The sequence below is a fragment of the Lactuca serriola genome, chromosome 2 (genome assembly GCF_051521515.1).
Source record: "Lactuca serriola cultivar US96UC23 chromosome 2, Lser_US96UC23_V15, whole genome shotgun sequence".
NCBI classification, from domain to species: Eukaryota; Viridiplantae; Streptophyta; class Magnoliopsida; order Asterales; family Asteraceae; genus Lactuca; species Lactuca serriola.
In genome coordinates, this window is record NC_136409.1 from 213,279,508 (window position 1) to 213,289,604 (window position 10,097).

General features: G+C 32.3%; 1 pseudogene; it reads left to right on the top strand.

Annotated features, from left to right (window-relative positions):
* The first annotated feature begins 347 nt into the window (after nt 1-347).
* On the top strand, nt 348-1,203 carry LOC145088432 (zinc finger protein ZAT11 pseudogene; annotated as a pseudogene).
* The last annotated feature ends 8,894 nt before the right edge of the window (nt 1,204-10,097 follow it).

Consider the following 10,097-nt stretch of genomic DNA (forward strand, 5'->3'; position numbering starts at 1 on the left):
TGAATCGTTCTAGAAACTTGAACATTCTGGGAACCTCTTACTCGAGGCTCGCCACTCACGACTCACTCACTCGGTCAGGCTTACATGGGCAATGACGGCTACGGCTACCCACTATTTTCACTTTCATACCATTATTCTGCATATTTTGCACTTTATCCCCCTATTTAATTACTACTTTTCCTTTTCCGTCCCCACACGCATCCCACTTGTCTTCAAACTTCAACTCTCCAGTTCCGTGTCTAATAAGTAACTAAAGTCGCTTTCGTCATTCACACACTTTGGTCAAACTAAATTAAGTCAACACTTGTCACCTATAAATACCATCTCCCACAATCAACTCTTCACTCCATTCATTCTTTCACATTTTTCCATTCGCTTCCAAAACTCTACTTTTCGTCTCCATACTTTTACATTAATACCCCTCATCAACTTTTCTCATAATCCCATTTCGAGGGTTAATTTGTAATTAACTAAAACCGATATACTATGGTGTGTTTACCGATGAAGAGATCAAGAGATCAGGATGCACTGACAAGCATGGCGAACTACTTGATGATTCTATCGAGGGGAACCACAAGCACTGAATCTTACGATGTTAATACAGTTAACAGAGTCTTTGAATGCAAGACATGTAATCGTCAGTTCCCATCTTTTCAAGCACTTGGTGGACATAGGGCTAGCCATAAGAAGCCAAGGCTAGATGGCGATATGACAGGTCATCATGACGCCATTGTTTTGGGTAAGCCGAAAGCTCATAAGTGTTCGATTTGTGGGCTTGAGTTTGCCATCGGACAAGCGTTGGGCGGGCATATGAGGCGGCATAGGGCGGCTACGACGACTGAGAATCACTCTCCTCTGCCGCTAGATCTGTCGCCGGCGCCGATGGTAAAGAAGGTGAATCTTAGAAGGGTTTTTAGTTTGGATTTGAACTTGACACCATTAGAGAATGATTCTGGGTTTAGGGTTGATGATGAGAAGGTGACTCCGATCACGGTTGACTTCTTCTTATGATGTATTATTGTTGAGATATTATCTTTTTTTGACTTGCGGATTTAGAATAGGAATTTTATTTTATTTTTTATTTTATGTGGGAGAGGTTTTTTCTTATTTTAGTTATTAAAATGTATTTATGCACGAATACACACGATCATTACCATATATATGATTTATTTTAGTGAAGAAATGATTGAAATGTTTGTATAATTATATTACCTTGTAAAATGAAATTACCATACCTTATAAGTTATAAGTTAAATTAACATAATAATAACAATAATCCCATACGTTTAAAAATATTGACTTTAACTCTTGCATCTTCAACAAAACAAAATAATAACAATAATCCCATACGTTTAAAAATATTGACTTTAACTCTTGCATCTTCAACAAAACAAAGGGCAAAAGAACAAGGGAAGATACAGGATTTAGAGGCTGAAAGAATAGGCCGAAAACCAAGCCGTGAAAAAGGAAGGAGTTTTCCGATCCAAATTATGTTATGGATATTTATTTTTGAGATAAGGAGAATTAAAGATACTATAACATACTAGGTCTGAGATCCGTGTAATACACAGATTAATTTAAAAAAAAAATTAAACATTAAACTAAAGTGTAAACAAAAAATATTTTTTAAGGTACACCTTTAAATAAGAAAAGAAAAATGTATTTATTGCAATTTAATATCATATATATGATATTTAATACTTTATATATATATAAGTATATGACTTTAATTTTAAAAATTGAAATAAATCAAAAATTGACAGGTGGATAATATTTATTTCAAAAATACCACAAAATGACAAGTGTTAAAACTAATGAGAGATTGACATGTGGCAAAAAAAAAAAACTTTCATTTATTAAGGAGGATTCTTAACATAAATTATTTCTATATATTTTAAATAGAGCATCGATATAATTATAAAATTTTCTGTTCGGGTAAACCTTATATACTAAATAAAATACCAAACAAAAGATGAACTATATAATATGAATCGTCAATTTCCCGAACTAAAAGTCTAAACCCATACTGGGTACATAACTACTACTCCACATAAATATATTAAACGTGGGAATTTGGTGCAGCGAAAATTGGTGAGCATGTTGATAGTCTTGTTTGGGTAACACCTACACACTAACTGTGATATTAACATTTCTCGGTTGCAAATTTGAAAAGAGACATCAATGGGATGGTGAATGGTGAAAAGGGCTACAAAAGGCTAGACACAAGATTTACTTTTATCTTTTGTTACAACTACTTTGCATTATATTTTATTCTCTTTTGTCCATATGATGTATTTGATATTGGTTCTATTTGCAAAGCCGTCTTGCCTTCTATAAAGATTAATGGTCATGTTGATGGATTTTTTTTGATGGTAAAAAAAACGTGGGAATTTAAACTAACGATTTTTTTTTCTGGATAATAAATAAGGTTTGTGCCTTTGTGGACTTTTTTTAAAAATTATTTTCCTCATTAACAGCCCAACGTGTTAAAATTTTTCATTAAGATTTTATAATTTCTAACATTTTGTTCTATTTGAAAAAGGAACTGATTTGTATACAACACTTTTTCTCAGTACAAAATAATTTATGTTTTAAAGTGTTGTATTGTACAACTCTATAATACATGAATTGTTGTGTATGACAAAAAATTATTGTATACGAATCACTTTCCATTTGAAAAACACGGAGATGGATTGTAAGTGTAACCCCGTTATATGATTGTACCTTGTTTTATAAATAGTTTTTAAATTTAGTTGAAAATATCTGTTTATAATTGTGGATATCAAAAATCAAAACTCATTTTCTTAAAAAAATTAAAGCTCAAAGGGCAAGAGAACAACTTAAGCCTTCCGGAACATACATAGCAAGCCATTCGGGCTGATGAGGTGGCAGCAGTGACGGAGCTACATGGGGCGTTGGGATACTACAGCATCCCAAAAAAATTATTATATATATAATAAATTATTTGTAAACATCATCTAAGTTATTGTATCCCCAACTAAAAGAGTTGTATCATGTTTTAAATATTATCAGTGTTTGCTCCTCGTATCAAAATATATGGCTCCATCACTGGGTGGCAGCTCACCATATTTATGAACACCATCCATATCCAATGTGGTGGTTTGTGATATGGTTGAATATGGTCATCAACATAATTGAATACAACCATCATTTTCTTTCTCTTTATATATCTCTTAACCTTTTAATTAATTAAAAAAAATTATTTAAGTAATGAAAATTTTTGAGAGAAATGTAGTGGGGTGAGTATATCAAACTCATGTGGTGATGAGATAGCGGTGACATGACACCTTTGAGTTCATAGACACATATAAAAGCTTATGTCTAACCCTTATGATGAGATTCTAAGGCTCAAGGAAATTGTGTCATACTTTCTCATTTTATCACTATCGTGTAGGCCACACATCAATGTTTACCATAAAAGTGTGGTTTTATATCAAATCCAAGGAGTGGTGCCACATTTATTTAAAAGTAAAAAAGAAATATATATATATAATCATTTGGAATTCTTTCTTCTTTATTGACTTTTTTTTAAAGGTTTAAAAGTTCAATACATATCGATTGAAGGTAAACGGGCAACAAGCTGCGCCGCTAGTCCTTTCTGGATGGTCAATGGTCATGTGGGTGGAAAGTACAACAAAGGAGCGCAGCCACTAAGTGTCACATTGTGGTCTCTACCGCACCAAAACCACAGTAAGGGGGATATTCCAAACTAAGATGGCAAGAGAGTGCACCCTCTACAACATCCACTCCCCCATGCCTAATGGTTTGTTGGTGATTTTATATCACCAAATATATTTTAGTGTAATGAATTTAATAAGTGTTTCAAGAATAATGTTTTAGTTATAATACAAGTTAGAAAGTGTGGGAGTGCACACTTGTATTTACTAAACATTGTTAGAACAGTACAAGGACTAATTTGTCATTCTTGAAAAATGCAAATTCATGGACTAATTTGTTTTTTCTGAAAGATGCAAACTGTTCTGATTTATCCGTTGAGTGGATAAATCCGGGAAAATAACGACTTCTTTGAAACACAGAAAAACAGGAAACGCTTTCTTCTTCATATTCTTCTCAAAATTGATTCTGATTTTGTGCCTAAAATCATAATTGTAACATCAGAAATTATCCCAATTTGGATTTCGTGATACCCAAGACATATATGGTCGAAATATCAAACAAGGAAAGTGTTAACACGATTCCTGTTTGTGATCCAGATTTCCAATAACCCTATTTCGTTTTTCCCCAATATGGTTGAGAAGCGGAATTTCACATAGAAGACATATGGTTTAAACATTTGCACACCCAAAATATTACTACTTTTTTACGATTGACCTCTTATGTAGGCCATGAGACGGGTTAACCCAGGCCGTAGAGATGGTGCAATTTATTATTTTTTATAAAAATCGGATTTTTGGTTTTTCCGAAATCTTACAATCTAAGATAAAAGGTTTTGAACAAGATTGATTCATTTATTATTGTAAATTGTAAACAGTAAATTGTAAATATAATAAGACCATACTAAACTAGCTTCGTGTTTTTGTTTAGTTGACTTCTGGTTGCTAAACTTTTGGGTTTCAGTTTAAAGATTTAGATGCTATTGTAATTTGATAATTATAGCAATTCTTAGTAATAATTGTTTTATTACGAAAATTTTATAGTTGCGTCTTTCTCAGGTAACATACTCACATACGTCATATATGTAGGCATGCTTTCGGCCATTCAATTATTCTAATACACCCTTTGAGGCCCAAAATAGGCCGGTTCTTACTTGTGAGACCATACTAAACTTCATTTTTTGGTTCTACTTTCTAAAATGTAAATAGAATAAAAATGGTACAATACTCAGATCTTTAGACATTTAAATAGTAACTAAAAATTTGATCTTCGGATTAAAGAATTGGTGCCTAAATTATAATAACTCGTTTTTTTAACGATAAAAAATTTATAAAATGGCAAATACCAATTATATTTTCACACGTTTTTTTTTTGAGAAAAGCCCTATTATTTTTTTTGGTTGGCCGCCACAAATAAGACATAGAGTTACTATTCTTACCCATTTAACGATTTTTATGGTTAACTCTGTTAATTGTTTTGCAAAATCAGTTCTAAAAGTTCAAATTTAGTCCTTATATTTTGCAAAAATTTATACAACATGTCCAAAACTCGGTTTTATATTTTTTGAACTTCTTTATTTTTATTTATTTATTTTATTTTTTAATCAAAGCTAAACTTAATTTTATAATTTTTTATTTTTTTCGATTTTTTTGTTTTTTTTATATATATTTTGTATTTTTTAACTTTTTTTTTTGTTTTTTTGTTTTTTATATTTATTTATTTTTCATTTATTTTTTGTTTTTCTTTATTTTCATTTTTTTCGTTTTTTCTTTATTTTCGTTTTTTTGTTTTTCTTTATTTTCGATAAAAAAAAAACATCATAAATGTTCCCTCTGGTTTCCAAAAATCTAAAGTTTAGTCTCTATGGTTTAAAAACATCATAAATGGTCTTTGTGTTTTCAAAACTTTTGACGATTGGTCCTTATTGCTAACTCCGTTAAGTTTTGTTCGTTAACTGAAGGGCATTTTCGTCATTTCACTACCACATGGACCATTTATGATGTTTTCACTTTTTTTTAAAAGAAAAAAAATGGAATAGTATGCAAAAGGTCTCTCTCTTCTGGGTTTTATTCTAAATAAACCATACCCACTGCTGCATATGGAGGCGTTCAATCCTCATTCACATCCAGATAAAAGGATGATGCAGCCAAGAGAACACCTGGAAACAATTTTGGTTCAGTGGTCCTCTGATTTCAACAATTTTACATACTTACCACACATTAGATGGTGATGTTGATCCATTCTTTAATTGGTTCCACTGCTCTAACCCCACCATCATACCAGTGACTACCACCTGCTTCCGCTAACACCACCACCCTAGATGTTGATCTTCATCCTTCTGCATTTAACCACCCACAGTCGAAAGTCTGCTCAATCGTAGGAAACTATCGACGAAAATCCGAAGGCGTAGAAAACAATGACGGTGGCGGTTTAGTGATAAACGAGAAATCAAGAACTCGATTACATTGGCACATGTTTTACTTGCAAGTACCTCTCTTTCCTTCTATTAAGAACCCATGGATTGTGGCCTCTCAAGAACTCTAGCCAAAAATCGGTTTCAATTCCAGGTTCCTATATATCGTCCTGCACCTAAGCTTAGTTGCTATGTGGTGCTATATGTTTTTAGATTATTAGATTTATGTGTATATTTTCATTTTCTTTGATAATACATCTGTGTGTATTGAGTTCAGCTCTAATTTGGATTTCAATTTGAAGTAAAACCAGAGATATCATGGTGATCTTCTTAAGTTGCACACCATCTGTTTGTGGAAATGCCCAAATGACAACCATTTGTTCACATCAATTTGTTCACGCCCCAAGCTGGTTGTTTCTTGTTTCACAGCTTCACCATAACGAAGATGATGATCAGATGAAGATGAACATGGTAGACAGAGAGATGTTAAGTTTGTGTATGTGTTTTTGAGAGAGTGAGATATGAAATTAGAGATGGATTCCATTTTCTTTGAGAGTTTTGCTTCACCACTTGACGTATTTGGTGATCTTGATGATTTCCAGCTGTGTGGATTTAAAGATAACGAATCCAATGAATTACCATATTAGGATTTGGACAAGTTGAATCGTGATGAACTTGCTTGAATAAAATCAAGAGAGAGAGAGAGACCTTTTGCATATTATTTCATTTTTTCTTTACAAAAATTAAGTGAAAACATCATAAATGGTCTCTGTGGTAGTGAAATGACGAAAATGCCCTTTTGTTAATAGACAAAACTTAACGGAGTTAGCAATAAGGATCAATAGTCAAAAGTTTTGAAAGCACAGGGACCATCTATGATGTTTTTAAACCACAATGATTAAACTTTAGATTATGGGAAATCACATGAACCATTTATGATGTTTTTTCAAAAAAAAATTACGTTTTGTTTTTCGTCAATTTTATAACTTCTTTTGATATTTATCAAAAAATTTAAAGTGTATGAATATTTTTTTTTATATTTTTCGTATTTGTTTCGTTTTTTTTTTTTGGTTTTTTTCATATTTTTGTTACGTTTTGTTTTTCGTCAATTTGATAATTTATTTTGATATTCTTAGAAAGTGTAAAGTGTATTAATATATTAAAGTATATTACATTTTTGGTGTTTGAGTTTTTTTTTTGGTTTTCTAAGAAAACAAAAAATATATATATAAAAAATGTGAAAAATAAAGGAGTATAAAAAACAAAAAAATAAAAAAGTAGTTAAAAAATAAATAAAAAACCAAAAAAAAATCAAAAAAATATAAAAAAAATATAAAAGCAAGTTTATCTTTGATTAAAAAATAAAAAATAAATGAAAATAAAGAAGTTAAAAAAAACATAAAACTGAGTTTTGGACATGTGTAAATTTTTGCACACTACAAGGACCAAATTTGAACTTTTAGGACTAATTTTGCAAAAAAGTTAACAGAGTTAACCATTAAAATTGTTAAATGGGCTAGAGTGGTAACTCTACGACACATTTGTGGCTAGAGCCAACAAAAAAATAATAGAGCATTTTTCAAAACGCATGAAAATGTAGTGACTTTTATAGTTATTTCCATTTATAAAACACATCAAGCAAACAACTACACAAACCACAAAAACAAAAACAAAGTGCAACATTACAAACAATGACCATAGGGTTTTGTAACCAACTCACCAAATTAATCGGAGTCATACACCAAACATAAGGCTTGAGTAACAATGTTATTGAAAAGAATGGCCTTCTTACGTTGGTCCTTACCAAACACCATCTTGTTGTGGAACAACCAAATAGCCCACCACATAACATAAAAGACCCCTTCAAAAGACATCTTTAATGCCCTTCCTAAGCCTGGGACTATTAAATCAAAGCAACCAATCATCATAGGAAAAAAATACGTTAAGTGACACATCCCACTAGCCAAACACTCTTGCCAAGAGATCCAACACCACCAAACAAGAAAATAAGTGATGGTTAATAGATTCCACTCCATTTTGACAAAGTGGACAAAAATGGAAGGAAGATTGAAACCCCTAGGAGAGGGATCCAACCTCATAGCAACCTATCCAACATCAACAACCATGCAAGCATATTAATCTTGACATGCATCACCCAAACCCATCTAGTAGCTCTAAAACCCAATGCGAGTACAACATCATCCACCAAATTATGAGTTGAAGCAACCGTAAGTTCCCCCAGGCCAAACAAGGACTACACCCATCTATCTTGAACTGTAGGTAAAGAAACCTATGAAAAAAAGAGGTTAAGGGAAACCCCTTGATCACTCTTCCCTATAGGCATACAACAAAACAAAAAGAAAAAAGAACCATGATGCGTCTTCTCAATGAATGTGATATATAGTCTAGAAAATCTAACTTTAAAGGATAAATCACCGAACCACATCTCCTCTCAAAACAAGGTAAAATCATCATTAACCACCTTTTTTTAAACAAAGACGTAAAATCCACCTTATGATATCTTAGCTAACTTAGACTATTGTTTTTCACTTGTTACAATCTTCAAACATCCTACAAATTGATTTTGATATGTATCTTGTCAACAAGATTTGGATATAATAACCTTTGTTTTTAACACATCAAATATTTCCTTTGGACTCTAATGTTGAAAACCATTAAAAACGTTATCAAGAATAAGAATATGAGAATTATGAGGCAAAATAGAAAATTTTGTTCAAATGGAAATAAACTTGAGTCTTAAAGGAATATAATGACATTATTATTATAGATCAAATCATTTCAATGATGAAAAATGTTTGATAGTTTGTTTTATTTAATTGTTTTATATTAGTTTATTTTAACATTTTAGTCTGTTTTATTGTTTTTGCATTGCATATTCTATTCCTTCTTTATCTTGGATCGTATTGGGTACTTTCTCTTTTGCATAATGTGTTTTGTAGGTTTTTGGAGTCTCGTTGTAGTTGCAGATTAGCTTTTTGTTGGGTTTGGTGGGCTTGCGAGGAGTTATTGGGCTTTGCGGATCCATTTTGGAAGAATTAGGCTTGATTTGTTGAAGACTTGGATGAGATGGAATCTTGAAGATGGGTCATGGACTCTTAAAGATGGGCTTGGACTATCCATATTGAAGCTTAAAGATGATTGGTTCATTTTGAATCATGTGAGGTGTGGAGGGGACTAAGGGAATCAAAAGTAGTGGGGTGGAGTAGTGGAAGAAGGAGCCAATGGAGGTATCCACCCGTGCAACTGTGCGTGGGTACCTGCGTAACTACACATTTAGGTGCATTTTTGTCATTTGAACCATTGGTGGAATTGCCACAACATGGGCGTTCTTCTTAGCAAGAATTATTGCAGTAGGATAATGGCTAGGAGGATTTGAAAGGAATTATGGCATTAAGATTTCCAAGGTTTAGCCAAGGCTTAGCTCAGGACCCCACTACTCGTCGTATTTGGTTTGGTATTGCTACCGCGCATGACTTCGAGAGTCATGATGATATTACTGAGGAACGTCTTTATCAGAATATTTTTGCTTCTCACTTCGGTCAATTAGCAATAATTTTTCTGTGGACTTCCGAAAATCTCTTTCATGTAGCTTGGCAAGGAAATTTTGAGTCATGGGTACCTTGGGGGTTAGGTCTTAGGTCCTACTGAGCACATATGGTTTTCAACCCACAATAATTAAGTTCTTAAATTATATACTCCACATCAAATAGTTTACCCTATTACTCATTCCCGTTATTCTCACATATTGATCCTAAATTACTGATCTCAAGGGAACTATCCTAAGGATCATCATCAACAATGGGTAAATAATATTGCTTAGTGTGACATCCCCATTTTCACGGCCAGAAAAGACCGATTTTGTTTATGCTTTATAAAATTAGAGTACCTCTTTTAATAAAAATGTTGCGGAATTTGTTCCTAGTAAAACATGATAAATACGTTATGAAAGCATTTCCGAAGAAAAGTATTTTTATTCATTTTAAAATATTTGGGATGTCATCATCAATACAGAAACATAAGCATAAAT